Genomic DNA, 14,564 nt, shown 5'->3' with positions numbered 1-14,564 from the left:
ACTTCTCTTTTCGAGCTGTCACTGAGATCCCTGTAGCACACTACGTCAGGTTGGTGAGGGATAGACAGCCTCTATTATCTCAGCTTTCCTATAAAGTCAGCCAGTAAAGGCAAACACTGTTAAAAACAGCAAACCGCTGTTTCTGCCCGGTCTCGAACCAGGGACCTTTTGCGTGTAAGGCGAACGTGATAACCACTACACTACAGAAACAGACACTAACTCAGGAATCTTGTTGGCATGTATTGGGCTGGAATGCACAGACTAAGGGCCAATGTCCTTGAAGCTCAAAGTTGGGCTCTCCTTACCCGGTCTCTATTTCTTTGGAAGACAGGAATGAGGACCACTTTTATTCCAAGAGGCGATTTTGAAACCATATCCTGAAATTACACTAGAAAAACACTATGCATGTAATGTTCCTACCATGCTGGTCTGGCCCAGAAAAGCAGTTGCAAAGAAGTCCTGCACTCCTTTATCCCGCCACAAGTGGAAAATAGCGTGCAGGGTAAGGAACTTTCTCGACATACACAGCGTCTTATAGCATTGAAAAGAAGAAATGCTCCTATATTACAAGCATCCTGAAAATGTCCACGTCATGGGCTCGTCCGGGATTTGAACCCGGGACCTCTCGCACCCGAAGCGAGAATCATACCCCTAGACCAACGAGCCTGAGTGGCCAGGAGACATTTTGAACAATTTCTGAAGCGTCTTTCAGAAAAAAAGCAGGGCTATTTGGCTAGTCTCCCTCTAAGTGAGCCTCACAACGTCATGTTTTCTCTCAAGTTGTTGTTTTTTCACTCTAGCAAGAAAGGGGGCAGCCAATCTCCTATCAGCCAGTGAGCAGAAAAAAGGCACAGATGAGAACAGCAAGCACTTTCTGGCAATTGTTCTCCTCTGCAAGTCCTGGACCCTTGCCCCATAGACTTCCACACCAGAAGCAATGAAGGGCCCACCATTTCCTGCGCCTGAGAAAGAGGGGTTTGATATTTGGATTCAAACGCGCTCGCTCAGCGCTCGATCAGGCTCGATCAGGCGAGATTTATATGAGTGGCTCACAGGCCTGAAACACTCACCTGGGAGACCCAGAGTGGCTGACTTCTCAGTATAGCCATTGTTGGGCGAGTCACCTCCTTTCCTCCTGCCTCAATCTAGAATTGGCTGCAAATCATAAGAGAGAGTGCAATGCCCGTGTGCAGTGCCTACTCCCAGCAACCTCTCTGTCTTCCTTATGTAAATTAGAATTTGCAAGGGGGGACCAATGGCATTCTGCTCCTCCCACATAACCAGGAAGCCCTGTTGAACATGTCTGCCTGTGTTTTTGCAGGGACAGTGCCTTCTCTGCCCAAAAGGTGGCAGGAGAGCCTCACAACAAATGATGGGATCAACTGCTTAGTTAGAAACCCAGCATGGCAGTTACTGTGATGGAGTGCAAATTTAATGGAAGGTGTGCCTGAGGTGTCATTTCCAGAAATCCATGGAATTGTGATTGAGGGCCCAGCCTGATTGTTGGTGGATTTCTCTTCACATGCTACAGGTTCCTGCAAAGATTGTGGTGTTTGCCGGGAACGCACTGCAAAAAACAGGAAGATTTACGGGTGTAAAAGGGACCTGTCAGAAGTGGGATTTGAACCCACGCCTCCATGAGGAGACCAGAAGGCTCAGCTACACTGAAGATCAAGCTCTCTTGAGTCTGGCGCCTTAGACCACTCGGCCATCCTGACGGTTCATGAGGGGGGCTTAGGTCTAACTCTTCTATCTGCACCTGCCAATGTTTCCACTTACAACCTTCACAGCAATGTCACAGGTGTAAAGGCCCCAACAATACAACATAGCTTAAACAAAATAAAAATAGGCACAAGAACGACCCCCAGATGATGGATGCAGATAACTTTGTTTCGTCTTGCAAAGGTAAAGAAAGTTTCCCACGGCTCACTGTGTTCAAAGACCACCTCTTCTTAAACTTGCATTCAGATAATAAGGTTTTAGAGTGTGCACATAAAAGCAGCCAACGCTCAGTGTTTCTGCCCGGTCTCGAACCGGGGACCTTTCGCGTGTTAGGCGAACGTGATGACCACTACACTACAGAAACGACCTTGCTGCTTGCTACTGTTAAAGCAAAGTTCCTCTCAAGGCTTCACCCTACTTCTATTCTGCTGTATCAGCAGCGGCTCAGAATGTGCAGAACAAGTGTGAAAACCTCAAAGATATCATCCAACATGCTTGCAATTAGACGTATTCAAAATTTACTTGTGCAGGCATCGACAGACAAATATCTGATGCCTAAATGTCTGCGAGTACAGCTTGGGAAAGCATCACCTGGGACACACTGAGACTAAGCAGGTAGGCAGAAAAAGCACGGTGATCCATTTTTCTACTGAGGTTAGGAATATGTTAAGCAAAAAATCAACCGAGTATTACTAGAAATAGTCAGGCATAGTGCATTTTTAGTACGATTTGTATGTTTAGCTCTAAAAAGGGCTCGTCCGGGATTTGAACCCGGGACCTCTCGCACCCTAAGCGAGAATCATACCCCTAGACCAACGAGCCACGCAAGAGTCACCTCTGACATGGCTCCAGCGGTTAGTGGCAGCTAGTCGGTGAATGCTTCACCCAAAGCAAGCAACTGCACATGTTGCTCTCTTCTGCAATATGATTGCTGTCTTTTCCATGGCCGTCATCAAACAAGAAATTAAAAAGCCTCTGTCCTTCAGACAGTTTGTTTTCTCTAAGTGTCTGCTTGCGGTGAGGACAAGAAAAGCATTTCTGCTCTCATTCCTTGCTTTCATGAAGTAGGCCCACCCTTCAGAGCAAAGGGCGAGCAAGCGAATGGCGCAAGCTATCGTCACTTCTCTTTTCGAGCTGTCACTGAGATCCCTGTAGCACACTACGTCAGGTTGGTGAGGGATAGACAGCCTCTATTATCTCAGCTTTCCTATAAAGTCAGCCAGTAAAGGCAAACACTGTTAAAAACAGCAAACCGCTGTTTCTGCCCGGTCTCGAACCAGGGACCTTTCGCGCGTAAGGCGAACGTGATAACCACTACACTACAGAAACAGACACTAACTCAGGAATCTTGTTGGCATGTATTGGGCTGGAATGCACAGACTAAGGGCCAATGTCCTTGAAGCTCAAAGTTGGGCTCTCCTTACCCGGTCTCTATTTCTTTGGAAGACAGGAATGAGGACCACTTTTATTCCAAGAGGCGATTTTGAAACCATATCCTGAAATTACACTAGAAAAACACTATGCATGTAATGTTCCTACCATGCTGGTCTGGCCCAGAAAAGCAGTTGCAAAGAAGTCCTGCACTCCTTTATCCCGCCACAAGTGGAAAATAGCGTGCAGGGTAAGGAACTTTCTCGACATACACAGCGTCTTATAGCATTGAAAAGAAGAAATGCTCCTATATTACAAGCATCCTGAAAATGTCCACGTCATGGGCTCGTCCGGGATTTGAACCCGGGACCTCTCGCACCCGAAGCGAGAATCATACCCCTAGACCAACGAGCCTGAGTGGCCAGGAGACATTTTGAACAATTTCTGAAGCGTCTTTCAGAAAAAAAGCAGGGCTATTTGGCTAGTCTCCCTCTAAGTGAGCCTCACAACGTCATGTTTTCTCTCAAGTTGTTGTTTTTTCACTCTAGCAAGAAAGGGGGCAGCCAATCTCCTATCAGCCAGTGAGCAGAAAAAAGGCACAGATGAGAACAGCAAGCACTTTCTGGCAATTGTTCTCCTCTGCAAGTCCTGGACCCTTGCCCCATAGACTTCCACACCAGAAGCAATGAAGGGCCCACCATTTCCTGCGCCTGAGAAAGAGGGGTTTGATATTTGGATTCAAACGCACTCGCTCACCGCTCGATCAGGCTCGATCAGGCGAGATTTATATGAGTGGCTCACAGGCCTGAAACACTCACCTGGGAGACCCAGAGTGGCTGACTTCTCAGTATAGCCATTGTTGGGCGAGTCACCTCCTTTCCTCCTGCCTCAATCTAGAATTGGCTGCAAATCATAGGAGAGAGTGCAATGCCCGTGTGCAGTGCCTACTCCCAGCTACCTCTCTGTCTTCCTTATGTAAATTAGAATTTGCAAGGGGGGACCAATGGCATTCTGCTCCTCCCACATAACCAGGAAGCCCTGTTGAACATGTCTGCCTGTGTTTTTGCAGGGACAGTGCCTTCTCTGCCCAAAAGGTGGCAGGAGAGCCTCACAACAAATGATGGGATCAACTGCTTAGTTAGAAACCCAGCATGGCAGTTACTGTGATGGAGTGCAAATTTAATGGAAGGTGTGCCTGAGGTGTCATTTCCAGAAATCCATGGAATTGTGATTGAGGGCCCAGCCTGATTGTTGGTGGATTTCTCTTCACATGCTACAGGTTCCTGCAAAGATTGTGGTGTTTGCCGGGAACGCACTGCAAAAAACAGGAAGATTTACGGGTGTAAAAGGGACCTGTCAGAAGTGGGATTTGAACCCACGCCTCCATGAGGAGACCAGAAGGCTCAGCTACACTGAAGATCAAGCTCTCTTGAGTCTGGCGCCTTAGACCACTCGGCCATCCTGACGGCTCATGAGGGGGGCTTAGGTCTAACTCTTCTATCTGCACCTGCCAATGTTTCCACTTACAACCTTCACAGCAATGTCACAGGTGTAAAGGCCCCAACAATACAACATAGCTTAAACAAAATAAAAATAGGCACAAGAACGACCCCCAGATGATGGATGCAGATAACTTTGTTTCGTCTTGCAAAGGTAAAGAAAGTTTCCCACGGCTCACTGTGTTCAAAGACCACCTCTTCTTAAACTTGCATTCAGATAATAAGGTTTTAGAGTGTGCACATAAAAGCAGCCAACGCTCAGTGTTTCTGCCCGGTCTCGAACCGGGGACCTTTCGCGTGTTAGGCGAACGTGATGACCACTACACTACAGAAACGACCTTGCTGCTTGCTACTGTTAAAGCAAAGTTCCTCTCAAGGCTTCACCCTACTTCTATTCTGCTGTATCAGCAGCGGCTCAGAATGTGCAGAACAAGTGTGAAAACCTCAAAGATATCATCCAACATGCTTGCAATTAGACGTATTCAAAATTTACTTGTGCAGGCATCGACAGACAAATATCTGATGCCTAAATGTCTGCGAGTACAGCTTGGGAAAGCATCACCTGGGACACACTGAGACTAAGCAGGTAGGCAGAAAAAGCACGGTGATCCATTTTTCTACTGAGGTTAGGAATATGTTAAGCAAAAAATCAACCGAGTATTACTAGAAATAGTCAGGCATAGTGCATTTTTAGTACGATTTGTATGTTTAGCTCTAAAAAGGGCTCGTCCGGGATTTGAACCCGGGACCTCTCGCACCCTAAGCGAGAATCATACCCCTAGACCAACGAGCCACGCAAGAGTCACCTCTGACATGGCTCCAGCGGTTAGTGGCAGCTAGTCGGTGAATGCTTCACCCAAAGCAAGCAACTGCACATGTTGCTCTCTTCTGCAATATGATTGCTGTCTTTTCCATGGCCGTCATCAAACAAGAAATTAAAAAGCCTCTGTCCTTCAGACAGTTTGTTTTCTCTAAGTGTCTGCTTGCGGTGAGGACAAGAAAAGCATTTCTGCTCTCATTCCTTGCTTTCATGAAGTAGGCCCACCCTTCAGAGCAAAGGGCGAGCAAGCGAATGGCGCAAGCTATCGTCACTTCTCTTTTCGAGCTGTCACTGAGATCCCTGTAGCACACTACGTCAGGTTGGTGAGGGATAGACAGCCTCTATTATCTCAGCTTTCCTATAAAGTCAGCCAGTAAAGGCAAACACTGTTAAAAACAGCAAACCGCTGTTTCTGCCCGGTCTCGAACCAGGGACCTTTTGCGTGTAAGGCGAACGTGATAACCACTACACTACAGAAACAGACACTAACTCAGGAATCTTGTTGGCATGTATTGGGCTGGAATGCACAGACTAAGGGCCAATGTCCTTGAAGCTCAAAGTTGGGCTCTCCTTACCCGGTCTCTATTTCTTTGGAAGACAGGAATGAGGACCACTTTTATTCCAAGAGGCGATTTTGAAACCATATCCTGAAATTACACTAGAAAAACACTATGCATGTAATGTTCCTACCATGCTGGTCTGGCCCAGAAAAGCAGTTGCAAAGAAGTCCTGCACTCCTTTATCCCGCCACAAGTGGAAAATAGCGTGCAGGGTAAGGAACTTTCTCGACATACACAGCGTCTTATAGCATTGAAAAGAAGAAATGCTCCTATATTACAAGCATCCTGAAAATGTCCACGTCATGGGCTCGTCCGGGATTTGAACCCGGGACCTCTCGCACCCGAAGCGAGAATCATACCCCTAGACCAACGAGCCTGAGTGGCCAGGAGACATTTTGAACAATTTCTGAAGCGTCTTTCAGAAAAAAAGCAGGGCTATTTGGCTAGTCTCCCTCTAAGTGAGCCTCACAACGTCATGTTTTCTCTCAAGTTGTTGTTTTTTCACTCTAGCAAGAAAGGGGGCAGCCAATCTCCTATCAGCCAGTGAGCAGAAAAAAGGCACAGATGAGAACAGCAAGCACTTTCTGGCAATTGTTCTCCTCTGCAAGTCCTGGACCCTTGCCCCATAGACTTCCACACCAGAAGCAATGAAGGGCCCACCATTTCCTGCGCCTGAGAAAGAGGGGTTTGATATTTGGATTCAAACGCGCTCGCTCAGCGCTCGATCAGGCTCGATCAGGCGAGATTTATATGAGTGGCTCACAGGCCTGAAACACTCACCTGGGAGACCCAGAGTGGCTGACTTCTCAGTATAGCCATTGTTGGGCGAGTCACCTCCTTTCCTCCTGCCTCAATCTAGAATTGGCTGCAAATCATAAGAGAGAGTGCAATGCCCGTGTGCAGTGCCTACTCCCAGCAACCTCTCTGTCTTCCTTATGTAAATTAGAATTTGCAAGGGGGGACCAATGGCATTCTGCTCCTCCCACATAACCAGGAAGCCCTGTTGAACATGTCTGCCTGTGTTTTTGCAGGGACAGTGCCTTCTCTGCCCAAAAGGTGGCAGGAGAGCCTCACAACAAATGATGGGATCAACTGCTTAGTTAGAAACCCAGCATGGCAGTTACTGTGATGGAGTGCAAATTTAATGGAAGGTGTGCCTGAGGTGTCATTTCCAGAAATCCATGGAATTGTGATTGAGGGCCCAGCCTGATTGTTGGTGGATTTCTCTTCACATGCTACAGGTTCCTGCAAAGATTGTGGTGTTTGCCGGGAACGCACTGCAAAAAACAGGAAGATTTACGGGTGTAAAAGGGACCTGTCAGAAGTGGGATTTGAACCCACGCCTCCATGAGGAGACCAGAAGGCTCAGCTACACTGAAGATCAAGCTCTCTTGAGTCTGGCGCCTTAGACCACTCGGCCATCCTGACGGTTCATGAGGGGGGCTTAGGTCTAACTCTTCTATCTGCACCTGCCAATGTTTCCACTTACAACCTTCACAGCAATGTCACAGGTGTAAAGGCCCCAACAATACAACATAGCTTAAACAAAATAAAAATAGGCACAAGAACGACCCCCAGATGATGGATGCAGATAACTTTGTTTCGTCTTGCAAAGGTAAAGAAAGTTTCCCACGGCTCACTGTGTTCAAAGACCACCTCTTCTTAAACTTGCATTCAGATAATAAGGTTTTAGAGTGTGCACATAAAAGCAGCCAACGCTCAGTGTTTCTGCCCGGTCTCGAACCGGGGACCTTTCGCGTGTTAGGCGAACGTGATGACCACTACACTACAGAAACGACCTTGCTGCTTGCTACTGTTAAAGCAAAGTTCCTCTCAAGGCTTCACCCTACTTCTATTCTGCTGTATCAGCAGCGGCTCAGAATGTGCAGAACAAGTGTGAAAACCTCAAAGATATCATCCAACATGCTTGCAATTAGACGTATTCAAAATTTACTTGTGCAGGCATCGACAGACAAATATCTGATGCCTAAATGTCTGCGAGTACAGCTTGGGAAAGCATCACCTGGGACACACTGAGACTAAGCAGGTAGGCAGAAAAAGCACGGTGATCCATTTTTCTACTGAGGTTAGGAATATGTTAAGCAAAAAATCAACCGAGTATTACTAGAAATAGTCAGGCATAGTGCATTTTTAGTACGATTTGTATGTTTAGCTCTAAAAAGGGCTCGTCCGGGATTTGAACCCGGGACCTCTCGCACCCTAAGCGAGAATCATACCCCTAGACCAACGAGCCACGCAAGAGTCACCTCTGACATGGCTCCAGCGGTTAGTGGCAGCTAGTCGGTGAATGCTTCACCCAAAGCAAGCAACTGCACATGTTGCTCTCTTCTGCAATATGATTGCTGTCTTTTCCATGGCCGTCATCAAACAAGAAATTAAAAAGCCTCTGTCCTTCAGACAGTTTGTTTTCTCTAAGTGTCTGCTTGCGGTGAGGACAAGAAAAGCATTTCTGCTCTCATTCCTTGCTTTCATGAAGTAGGCCCACCCTTCAGAGCAAAGGGCGAGCAAGCGAATGGCGCAAGCTATCGTCACTTCTCTTTTCGAGCTGTCACTGAGATCCCTGTAGCACACTACGTCAGGTTGGTGAGGGATAGACAGCCTCTATTATCTCAGCTTTCCTATAAAGTCAGCCAGTAAAGGCAAACACTGTTAAAAACAGCAAACCGCTGTTTCTGCCCGGTCTCGAACCAGGGACCTTTCGCGCGTAAGGCGAACGTGATAACCACTACACTACAGAAACAGACACTAACTCAGGAATCTTGTTGGCATGTATTGGGCTGGAATGCACAGACTAAGGGCCAATGTCCTTGAAGCTCAAAGTTGGGCTCTCCTTACCCGGTCTCTATTTCTTTGGAAGACAGGAATGAGGACCACTTTTATTCCAAGAGGCGATTTTGAAACCATATCCTGAAATTACACTAGAAAAACACTATGCATGTAATGTTCCTACCATGCTGGTCTGGCCCAGAAAAGCAGTTGCAAAGAAGTCCTGCACTCCTTTATCCCGCCACAAGTGGAAAATAGCGTGCAGGGTAAGGAACTTTCTCGACATACACAGCGTCTTATAGCATTGAAAAGAAGAAATGCTCCTATATTACAAGCATCCTGAAAATGTCCACGTCATGGGCTCGTCCGGGATTTGAACCCGGGACCTCTCGCACCCGAAGCGAGAATCATACCCCTAGACCAACGAGCCTGAGTGGCCAGGAGACATTTTGAACAATTTCTGAAGCGTCTTTCAGAAAAAAAGCAGGGCTATTTGGCTAGTCTCCCTCTAAGTGAGCCTCACAACGTCATGTTTTCTCTCAAGTTGTTGTTTTTTCACTCTAGCAAGAAAGGGGGCAGCCAATCTCCTATCAGCCAGTGAGCAGAAAAAAGGCACAGATGAGAACAGCAAGCACTTTCTGGCAATTGTTCTCCTCTGCAAGTCCTGGACCCTTGCCCCATAGACTTCCACACCAGAAGCAATGAAGGGCCCACCATTTCCTGCGCCTGAGAAAGAGGGGTTTGATATTTGGATTCAAACGCACTCGCTCACCGCTCGATCAGGCTCGATCAGGCGAGATTTATATGAGTGGCTCACAGGCCTGAAACACTCACCTGGGAGACCCAGAGTGGCTGACTTCTCAGTATAGCCATTGTTGGGCGAGTCACCTCCTTTCCTCCTGCCTCAATCTAGAATTGGCTGCAAATCATAGGAGAGAGTGCAATGCCCGTGTGCAGTGCCTACTCCCAGCTACCTCTCTGTCTTCCTTATGTAAATTAGAATTTGCAAGGGGGGACCAATGGCATTCTGCTCCTCCCACATAACCAGGAAGCCCTGTTGAACATGTCTGCCTGTGTTTTTGCAGGGACAGTGCCTTCTCTGCCCAAAAGGTGGCAGGAGAGCCTCACAACAAATGATGGGATCAACTGCTTAGTTAGAAACCCAGCATGGCAGTTACTGTGATGGAGTGCAAATTTAATGGAAGGTGTGCCTGAGGTGTCATTTCCAGAAATCCATGGAATTGTGATTGAGGGCCCAGCCTGATTGTTGGTGGATTTCTCTTCACATGCTACAGGTTCCTGCAAAGATTGTGGTGTTTGCCGGGAACGCACTGCAAAAAACAGGAAGATTTACGGGTGTAAAAGGGACCTGTCAGAAGTGGGATTTGAACCCACGCCTCCATGAGGAGACCAGAAGGCTCAGCTACACTGAAGATCAAGCTCTCTTGAGTCTGGCGCCTTAGACCACTCGGCCATCCTGACGGCTCATGAGGGGGGCTTAGGTCTAACTCTTCTATCTGCACCTGCCAATGTTTCCACTTACAACCTTCACAGCAATGTCACAGGTGTAAAGGCCCCAACAATACAACATAGCTTAAACAAAATAAAAATAGGCACAAGAACGACCCCCAGATGATGGATGCAGATAACTTTGTTTCGTCTTGCAAAGGTAAAGAAAGTTTCCCACGGCTCACTGTGTTCAAAGACCACCTCTTCTTAAACTTGCATTCAGATAATAAGGTTTTAGAGTGTGCACATAAAAGCAGCCAACGCTCAGTGTTTCTGCCCGGTCTCGAACCGGGGACCTTTCGCGTGTTAGGCGAACGTGATGACCACTACACTACAGAAACGACCTTGCTGCTTGCTACTGTTAAAGCAAAGTTCCTCTCAAGGCTTCACCCTACTTCTATTCTGCTGTATCAGCAGCGGCTCAGAATGTGCAGAACAAGTGTGAAAACCTCAAAGATATCATCCAACATGCTTGCAATTAGACGTATTCAAAATTTACTTGTGCAGGCATCGACAGACAAATATCTGATGCCTAAATGTCTGCGAGTACAGCTTGGGAAAGCATCACCTGGGACACACTGAGACTAAGCAGGTAGGCAGAAAAAGCACGGTGATCCATTTTTCTACTGAGGTTAGGAATATGTTAAGCAAAAAATCAACCGAGTATTACTAGAAATAGTCAGGCATAGTGCATTTTTAGTACGATTTGTATGTTTAGCTCTAAAAAGGGCTCGTCCGGGATTTGAACCCGGGACCTCTCGCACCCTAAGCGAGAATCATACCCCTAGACCAACGAGCCACGCAAGAGTCACCTCTGACATGGCTCCAGCGGTTAGTGGCAGCTAGTCGGTGAATGCTTCACCCAAAGCAAGCAACTGCACATGTTGCTCTCTTCTGCAATATGATTGCTGTCTTTTCCATGGCCGTCATCAAACAAGAAATTAAAAAGCCTCTGTCCTTCAGACAGTTTGTTTTCTCTAAGTGTCTGCTTGCGGTGAGGACAAGAAAAGCATTTCTGCTCTCATTCCTTGCTTTCATGAAGTAGGCCCACCCTTCAGAGCAAAGGGCGAGCAAGCGAATGGCGCAAGCTATCGTCACTTCTCTTTTCGAGCTGTCACTGAGATCCCTGTAGCACACTACGTCAGGTTGGTGAGGGATAGACAGCCTCTATTATCTCAGCTTTCCTATAAAGTCAGCCAGTAAAGGCAAACACTGTTAAAAACAGCAAACCGCTGTTTCTGCCCGGTCTCGAACCAGGGACCTTTCGCGTGTAAGGCGAACGTGATAACCACTACACTACAGAAACAGACACTAACTCAGGAATCTTGTTGGCATGTATTGGGCTGGAATGCACAGACTAAGGGCCAATGTCCTTGAAGCTCAAAGTTGGGCTCTCCTTACCCGGTCTCTATTTCTTTGGAAGACAGGAATGAGGACCACTTTTATTCCAAGAGGCGATTTTGAAACCATATCCTGAAATTACACTAGAAAAACACTATGCATGTAATGTTCCTACCATGCTGGTCTGGCCCAGAAAAGCAGTTGCAAAGAAGTCCTGCACTCCTTTATCCCGCCACAAGTGGAAAATAGCGTGCAGGGTAAGGAACTTTCTCGACATACACAGCGTCTTATAGCATTGAAAAGAAGAAATGCTCCTATATTACAAGCATCCTGAAAATGTCCACGTCATGGGCTCGTCCGGGATTTGAACCCGGGACCTCTCGCACCCGAAGCGAGAATCATACCCCTAGACCAACGAGCCTGAGTGGCCAGGAGACATTTTGAACAATTTCTGAAGCGTCTTTCAGAAAAAAAGCAGGGCTATTTGGCTAGTCTCCCTCTAAGTGAGCCTCACAACGTCATGTTTTCTCTCAAGTTGTTGTTTTTTCACTCTAGCAAGAAAGGGGGCAGCCAATCTCCTATCAGCCAGTGAGCAGAAAAAAGGCACAGATGAGAACAGCAAGCACTTTCTGGCAATTGTTCTCCTCTACAAGTCCTGGACCCTTGCCCCATAGACTTCCACACCAGAAGCAATGAAGGGCCCACCATTTCCTGCGCCTGAGAAAGAGGGGTTTGATATTTGGATTCAAACGCGCTCGCTCAGCGCTCGATCAGGCTCGATCAGGCGAGATTTATATGAGTGGCTCACAGGCCTGAAACACTCACCTGGGAGACCCAGAGTGGCTGACTTCTCAGTATAGCCATTGTTGGGCGAGTCACCTCCTTTCCTCCTGCCTCAATCTAGAATTGGCTGCAAATCATAAGAGAGAGTGCAATGCCCGTGTGCAGTGCCTACTCCCAGCAACCTCTCTGTCTTCCTTATGTAAATTAGAATTTGCAAGGGGGGACCAATGGCATTCTGCTCCTCCCACATAACCAGGAAGCCCTGTTGAACATGTCTGCCTGTGTTTTTGCAGGGACAGTGCCTTCTCTGCCCAAAAGGTGGCAGGAGAGCCTCACAACAAATGATGGGATCAACTGCTTAGTTAGAAACCCAGCATGGCAGTTACTGTGATGGAGTGCAAATTTAATGGAAGGTGTGCCTGAGGTGTCATTTCCAGAAATCCATGGAATTGTGATTGAGGGCCCAGCCTGATTGTTGGTGGATTTCTCTTCACATGCTACAGGTTCCTGCAAAGATTGTGGTGTTTGCCGGGAACGCACTGCAAAAAACAGGAAGATTTACGGGTGTAAAAGGGACCTGTCAGAAGTGGGATTTGAACCCACGCCTCCATGAGGAGACCAGAAGGCTCAGCTACACTGAAGATCAAGCTCTCTTGAGTCTGGCGCCTTAGACCACTCGGCCATCCTGACGGTTCATGAGGGGGGCTTAGGTCTAACTCTTCTATCTGCACCTGCCAATGTTTCCACTTACAACCTTCACAGCAATGTCACAGGTGTAAAGGCCCCAACAATACAACATAGCTTAAACAAAATAAAAATAGGCACAAGAACGACCCCCAGATGATGGATGCAGATAACTTTGTTTCGTCTTGCAAAGGTAAAGAAAGTTTCCCACGGCTCACTGTGTTCAAAGACCACCTCTTCTTAAACTTGCATTCAGATAATAAGGTTTTAGAGTGTGCACATAAAAGCAGCCAACGCTCAGTGTTTCTGCCCGGTCTCGAACCGGGGACCTTTCGCGTGTTAGGCGAACGTGATGACCACTACACTACAGAAACGACCTTGCTGCTTGCTACTGTTAAAGCAAAGTTCCTCTCAAGGCTTCACCCTACTTCTATTCTGCTGTATCAGCAGCGGCTCAGAATGTGCAGAACAAGTGTGAAAACCTCAAAGATATCATCCAACATGCTTGCAATTAGACGTATTCAAAATTTACTTGTGCAGGCATCGACAGACAAATATCTGATGCCTAAATGTCTGCGAGTACAGCTTGGGAAAGCATCACCTGGGACACACTGAGACTAAGCAGGTAGGCAGAAAAAGCACGGTGATCCATTTTTCTACTGAGGTTAGGAATATGTTAAGCAAAAAATCAACCGAGTATTACTAGAAATAGTCAGGCATAGTGCATTTTTAGTACGATTTGTATGTTTAGCTCTAAAAAGGGCTCGTCCGGGATTTGAACCCGGGACCTCTCGCACCCTAAGCGAGAATCATACCCCTAGACCAACGAGCCACGCAAGAGTCACCTCTGACATGGCTCCAGCGGTTAGTGGCAGCTAGTCGGTGAATGCTTCACCCAAAGCAAGCAACTGCACATGTTGCTCTCTTCTGCAATATGATTGCTGTCTTTTCCATGGCCGTCATCAAACAAGAAATTAAAAAGCCTCTGTCCTTCAGACAGTTTGTTTTCTCTAAGTGTCTGCTTGCGGTGAGGACAAGAAAAGCATTTCTGCTCTCATTCCTTGCTTTCATGAAGTAGGCCCACCCTTCAGAGCAAAGGGCGAGCAAGCGAATGGCGCAAGCTATCGTCACTTCTCTTTTCGAGCTGTCACTGAGATCCCTGTAGCACACTACGTCAGGTTGGTGAGGGATAGACAGCCTCTATTATCTCAGCTTTCCTATAAAGTCAGCCAGTAAAGGCAAACACTGTTAAAAACAGCAAACCGCTGTTTCTGCCCGGTCTCGAACCAGGGACCTTTCGCGCGTAAGGCGAACGTGATAACCACTACACTACAGAAACAGACACTAACTCAGGAATCTTGTTGGCATGTATTGGGCTGGAATGCACAGACTAAGGGCCAATGTCCTTGAAGCTCAAAGTTGGGCTCTCCTTACCCGGTCTCTATTTCTTTGGAAGACAGGAATGAGGACCACTTTTATTCCAAGAGG

The 14,564-nt window shown here is 47.2% G+C and overlaps 26 non-coding genes across 26 annotated transcripts; all 26 read right to left on the bottom strand.

The window, feature by feature from the left end:
* Nucleotides 1-137: 137 nt before the first annotated feature.
* TRNAV-UAC (transfer RNA valine (anticodon UAC)) lies at nucleotides 138-210 on the bottom strand. Its single transcript has one exon. It is a non-coding gene; the product is annotated as a tRNA-Val (tRNA).
* Nucleotides 211-594: 384 nt separating this feature from the next.
* TRNAP-CGG (transfer RNA proline (anticodon CGG)) lies at nucleotides 595-666 on the bottom strand. Its single transcript has one exon. It is a non-coding gene; the product is annotated as a tRNA-Pro (tRNA).
* Nucleotides 667-1,606: 940 nt separating this feature from the next.
* On the bottom strand, nucleotides 1,607-1,718 carry TRNAL-CAA (transfer RNA leucine (anticodon CAA)). The gene is made up of 2 exons: nucleotides 1,681-1,718; nucleotides 1,607-1,652 (listed from the first exon to the last, which is right to left on the bottom strand). It is a non-coding gene; the product is annotated as a tRNA-Leu (tRNA).
* Nucleotides 1,719-2,013: 295 nt separating this feature from the next.
* TRNAV-AAC (transfer RNA valine (anticodon AAC)) lies at nucleotides 2,014-2,086 on the bottom strand. Its single transcript has one exon. It is a non-coding gene; the product is annotated as a tRNA-Val (tRNA).
* Nucleotides 2,087-2,472: 386 nt separating this feature from the next.
* On the bottom strand, nucleotides 2,473-2,544 carry TRNAP-AGG (transfer RNA proline (anticodon AGG)). The gene has a single exon. It is a non-coding gene; the product is annotated as a tRNA-Pro (tRNA).
* Nucleotides 2,545-2,978: 434 nt separating this feature from the next.
* TRNAV-UAC (transfer RNA valine (anticodon UAC)) lies at nucleotides 2,979-3,051 on the bottom strand. Its single transcript has one exon. It is a non-coding gene; the product is annotated as a tRNA-Val (tRNA).
* A 384-nt stretch (nucleotides 3,052-3,435) lies between these two features.
* On the bottom strand, nucleotides 3,436-3,507 carry TRNAP-CGG (transfer RNA proline (anticodon CGG)). The gene has a single exon. It is a non-coding gene; the product is annotated as a tRNA-Pro (tRNA).
* A 940-nt stretch (nucleotides 3,508-4,447) lies between these two features.
* On the bottom strand, nucleotides 4,448-4,559 carry TRNAL-CAA (transfer RNA leucine (anticodon CAA)). The gene is made up of 2 exons: nucleotides 4,522-4,559; nucleotides 4,448-4,493 (listed from the first exon to the last, which is right to left on the bottom strand). It is a non-coding gene; the product is annotated as a tRNA-Leu (tRNA).
* Nucleotides 4,560-4,854: 295 nt separating this feature from the next.
* Nucleotides 4,855-4,927, bottom strand: TRNAV-AAC (transfer RNA valine (anticodon AAC)). The gene has a single exon. It is a non-coding gene; the product is annotated as a tRNA-Val (tRNA).
* A 386-nt stretch (nucleotides 4,928-5,313) lies between these two features.
* On the bottom strand, nucleotides 5,314-5,385 carry TRNAP-AGG (transfer RNA proline (anticodon AGG)). Its single transcript has one exon. It is a non-coding gene; the product is annotated as a tRNA-Pro (tRNA).
* Nucleotides 5,386-5,819: 434 nt separating this feature from the next.
* On the bottom strand, nucleotides 5,820-5,892 carry TRNAV-UAC (transfer RNA valine (anticodon UAC)). Its single transcript has one exon. It is a non-coding gene; the product is annotated as a tRNA-Val (tRNA).
* Nucleotides 5,893-6,276: 384 nt separating this feature from the next.
* TRNAP-CGG (transfer RNA proline (anticodon CGG)) lies at nucleotides 6,277-6,348 on the bottom strand. Its single transcript has one exon. It is a non-coding gene; the product is annotated as a tRNA-Pro (tRNA).
* A 940-nt stretch (nucleotides 6,349-7,288) lies between these two features.
* Nucleotides 7,289-7,400, bottom strand: TRNAL-CAA (transfer RNA leucine (anticodon CAA)). The gene is made up of 2 exons: nucleotides 7,363-7,400; nucleotides 7,289-7,334 (listed from the first exon to the last, which is right to left on the bottom strand). It is a non-coding gene; the product is annotated as a tRNA-Leu (tRNA).
* A 295-nt stretch (nucleotides 7,401-7,695) lies between these two features.
* On the bottom strand, nucleotides 7,696-7,768 carry TRNAV-AAC (transfer RNA valine (anticodon AAC)). The gene has a single exon. It is a non-coding gene; the product is annotated as a tRNA-Val (tRNA).
* Nucleotides 7,769-8,154: 386 nt separating this feature from the next.
* On the bottom strand, nucleotides 8,155-8,226 carry TRNAP-AGG (transfer RNA proline (anticodon AGG)). The gene has a single exon. It is a non-coding gene; the product is annotated as a tRNA-Pro (tRNA).
* A 434-nt stretch (nucleotides 8,227-8,660) lies between these two features.
* On the bottom strand, nucleotides 8,661-8,733 carry TRNAV-UAC (transfer RNA valine (anticodon UAC)). The gene has a single exon. It is a non-coding gene; the product is annotated as a tRNA-Val (tRNA).
* A 384-nt stretch (nucleotides 8,734-9,117) lies between these two features.
* Nucleotides 9,118-9,189, bottom strand: TRNAP-CGG (transfer RNA proline (anticodon CGG)). Its single transcript has one exon. It is a non-coding gene; the product is annotated as a tRNA-Pro (tRNA).
* Nucleotides 9,190-10,129: 940 nt separating this feature from the next.
* On the bottom strand, nucleotides 10,130-10,241 carry TRNAL-CAA (transfer RNA leucine (anticodon CAA)). Its single transcript has 2 exons — nucleotides 10,204-10,241; nucleotides 10,130-10,175 (listed from the first exon to the last, which is right to left on the bottom strand). It is a non-coding gene; the product is annotated as a tRNA-Leu (tRNA).
* Nucleotides 10,242-10,536: 295 nt separating this feature from the next.
* On the bottom strand, nucleotides 10,537-10,609 carry TRNAV-AAC (transfer RNA valine (anticodon AAC)). Its single transcript has one exon. It is a non-coding gene; the product is annotated as a tRNA-Val (tRNA).
* A 386-nt stretch (nucleotides 10,610-10,995) lies between these two features.
* On the bottom strand, nucleotides 10,996-11,067 carry TRNAP-AGG (transfer RNA proline (anticodon AGG)). The gene has a single exon. It is a non-coding gene; the product is annotated as a tRNA-Pro (tRNA).
* A 434-nt stretch (nucleotides 11,068-11,501) lies between these two features.
* TRNAV-UAC (transfer RNA valine (anticodon UAC)) lies at nucleotides 11,502-11,574 on the bottom strand. Its single transcript has one exon. It is a non-coding gene; the product is annotated as a tRNA-Val (tRNA).
* A 384-nt stretch (nucleotides 11,575-11,958) lies between these two features.
* TRNAP-CGG (transfer RNA proline (anticodon CGG)) lies at nucleotides 11,959-12,030 on the bottom strand. Its single transcript has one exon. It is a non-coding gene; the product is annotated as a tRNA-Pro (tRNA).
* A 940-nt stretch (nucleotides 12,031-12,970) lies between these two features.
* Nucleotides 12,971-13,082, bottom strand: TRNAL-CAA (transfer RNA leucine (anticodon CAA)). The gene is made up of 2 exons: nucleotides 13,045-13,082; nucleotides 12,971-13,016 (listed from the first exon to the last, which is right to left on the bottom strand). It is a non-coding gene; the product is annotated as a tRNA-Leu (tRNA).
* Nucleotides 13,083-13,377: 295 nt separating this feature from the next.
* Nucleotides 13,378-13,450, bottom strand: TRNAV-AAC (transfer RNA valine (anticodon AAC)). The gene has a single exon. It is a non-coding gene; the product is annotated as a tRNA-Val (tRNA).
* A 386-nt stretch (nucleotides 13,451-13,836) lies between these two features.
* Nucleotides 13,837-13,908, bottom strand: TRNAP-AGG (transfer RNA proline (anticodon AGG)). Its single transcript has one exon. It is a non-coding gene; the product is annotated as a tRNA-Pro (tRNA).
* A 434-nt stretch (nucleotides 13,909-14,342) lies between these two features.
* On the bottom strand, nucleotides 14,343-14,415 carry TRNAV-UAC (transfer RNA valine (anticodon UAC)). Its single transcript has one exon. It is a non-coding gene; the product is annotated as a tRNA-Val (tRNA).
* Between the last annotated feature and the right edge of the window lie 149 nt (nucleotides 14,416-14,564).

Source organism: Lissotriton helveticus, chromosome 10 (assembly GCF_964261635.1).
Source record: "Lissotriton helveticus chromosome 10, aLisHel1.1, whole genome shotgun sequence".
NCBI lineage: Eukaryota > Metazoa > Chordata > Amphibia > Caudata > Salamandridae > Lissotriton > Lissotriton helveticus.
Note: the sequence above shows the minus strand (reverse complement) of the source record. Positions and strands in the feature narration are given on the sequence as shown.